This window comes from Penaeus monodon, chromosome 12 (assembly GCF_015228065.2).
Source record: "Penaeus monodon isolate SGIC_2016 chromosome 12, NSTDA_Pmon_1, whole genome shotgun sequence".
NCBI lineage: Eukaryota > Metazoa > Arthropoda > Malacostraca > Decapoda > Penaeidae > Penaeus > Penaeus monodon.
The window spans coordinates 50,354,460-50,357,631 of NC_051397.1; positions in this window are offsets into that span (position 1 = coordinate 50,354,460).

The window sequence follows — 3,172 nt, forward strand, 5'->3', positions numbered from 1 at the left end:
TTTTATATGTTATTTTTAAAACTGAAAGTAGATGTATTTTACTCCGTAGTGACCACTACCTGTTCCTGTATCAAAACTGTATTTCAAATAATTCTGGAGAAAAAGTTGATGTTCACATTGTCTCTCTTCCCGCCTATACAAGGGGGCCATTCGGAGTGAATAAAGTGTGTCAAGTCGAACGTGTGTTTGTGTGCACCTCCCCATGGATCCTACAGTGATTTGCCGACGGAATGGGACGAGAAAGGTTGTATCTGAGCCTTATTCTTGCCAATGTTAGAAAAAGCTGGGCATGCTAATTAGTTTTAAATGTGCATTGGTATTTATAGAAGCACCTATACTGCTACCTCAGACACCCCATTCTTCTCATGAGGGCTTGTGAGGGATTTTTATTTCAACCTTTTGTTTTTGTTTTTGTTTTTTTGTTTGTTTTTTGGAGTAAACCGGGCCCACCTATCCCGGCCCTTATGCCTTTTATCCCGTTTCACGGGGCATCGCCACTTTGACGGTGTGATAAAAGGGACACAGACACTTTGCATGTGCTTGTGTGTTGCGTGTAAATACATGCACCTATCAGTCTCTCTCTCTCTCTCTCTCTCTCTCTCTCTCTCTCTCTCTCTCTCTCTCTCTCTCTCTCTCTCTCTCTCTCTCTCTCTCTCTCTACTTTCCGTCTTTCTATATTAATCGTCATTTCTTCGTTATTCCTTTCATCTTTATCCGTTCAAGGTTAATCAGTAATATCATAGAACATCATGTGAAAAAATCTGGATATATATAAACATAAAAAAAAACAGAAGCTTTTAGTTTCGTATTTTCTTTTTCATAGGTGCTGCTGCTGTCTCCTTTCAACAAGTTAAATGCTTGATATTTCCAGTGACAAATCAAATACACACATAAGCACACACACGCAAATACACACACGCATACAGAAACGCACTCAAAGCCAATTTCTATTTTCTTCGCTTTCTTGTTCCCTCATTTTTGTTAGTTTTTCTTATTCCCAATTTTCGCATATTCCCCTTATCCTTCTCGCTCTCTCTCATTTCATCGCATACACACACACACACACGCACACACAAACATACACATAAGCACACATAAACACATACACACACATAAGCACACACATATAAGCTCACACACACATACATACACACTCACAAACACCTGAAAATACATAAACACACACACACACACATACACAGACATACGCACACGCACACACACACACACACACTACCACATACTCACATAACCAAATCAAACATACATAAACACACACACACACACACACACACACACACACACTACCACATACTCACATAAACCAAAGCACACATACACCCGACACGCACACAAACAACCACACACTCACATAAACATAAACACACACACACACACACACACACACATACACACTCACATAAACAGAAATACACATAAATGCACACACGCACACACACAGACACACACACGCACACACAGACCTACGCACACACCACATACTCACATAAACCAAAACACACAGTTATAAACACACACATACACACACACAACCACACACTCACATAAACATAAACACACACATACGCAAGCACATAGACACTCACGCACATAGAAACACACATAAACATAAACATAAACACACACACACAAATACATGAACGCACACACATAAACACACACATAAACACTCACATAAACAAAAATACACAAAAACGCACACAAACCACACACTCACATGAACAATTTCTATTTTCTTCGCTTTCTTGTTCCCTCATTTTTGGTAGTTTTTCTTATTCCCAATTTTCGCATATTCCCCTTATCCTTCTCGCTCTCTCTCATTTCATCGCATGCACACACACACACACACACACACACACACACGCACATACACACAAACATACACATAAGCACACACACACACACATACATACACACGCACACACATACACACACAAACACACACACACTACCACATACTCACATAAACCAAAACACACATACATAAACACGCACACGCACACACACACACACTACCACACACTCACATAAACATAAACACACAAACACACGAACACATAGACACCCACACGCACACAGAAAATCACATAAACATAAACACATAAACACATACACATATACATGGACGAACACACACACATACACACTCACATAAACAGAAATACACGTAAATGCACATACGCACACACACAGACACACACACGCACACACAGACCTACGCACACACCACATACTCACATAAACCAAAACACACAATTATAAACACACACATACACTCACACAACCACACACTCACATAAACATAAACACACATACATGAACGCACACACATAAACACACACATAAACACTCACATAAACAAAAATACACAAAAACGCACACACACAACCACACACTCACATGAACAAAACACACATAAACACGCATCATCATCATCAGTAACGGTATGCTCATGTTTGAGCAGCCGTGGACCTCTCCACCATCCTTCGCCACTCAACTCGATCTTGCGCTTTTCTTTCCACTTGTATAATCGACAGCACGCAAATATCTTTGATGTCGCATAGATGTATGTATATATATATATATTTTTTTTCGTTTTTTTATTTTATTTTATTTTTTCTTTTTATCTTTTACAATAGCAACATAAAAAATAGGTACAATACATTATTATTAATTTTTTTTTTAACAACATAAAAAAAATAAAGGTACAAAACACTACAAAAATAACATACACTAAAGGAAATAACAAGTGATGAGTCATCGGATCCCGATCCTCGTCCTCCTCGCCTCTCCGTCAGTAGGACTCCGTCCTTCGCCAGCCCCTCCCTCAGTAGGACTCCGGCAGATCCCACAGCAGTGCCTCCAAGTCCTTGCCCATCTCTCCCAGGCTCTTCTCGTCGTAGCACTCGTCATCGCTCTCGCTCTGTGGGCTCGCCTCGCCTGACGGGCAGCAGGGAGGGCTTGGCACAGCCTGCCCTTCGGCCGGAGTCGTCCTCTGCTTCTTGGCCTTGGCCCCGCCCTCGTCCTTGCGGGGGCGCTTCCTCAGACGAATCTGGTAATAGATGGGCCGCCTGCTGCTCACGAGGCACTGGTGCTCCAGACAAACGCCAACGATGTGGTGGGTGCCTAGGGGGGCGGCGGCGGCGGACGC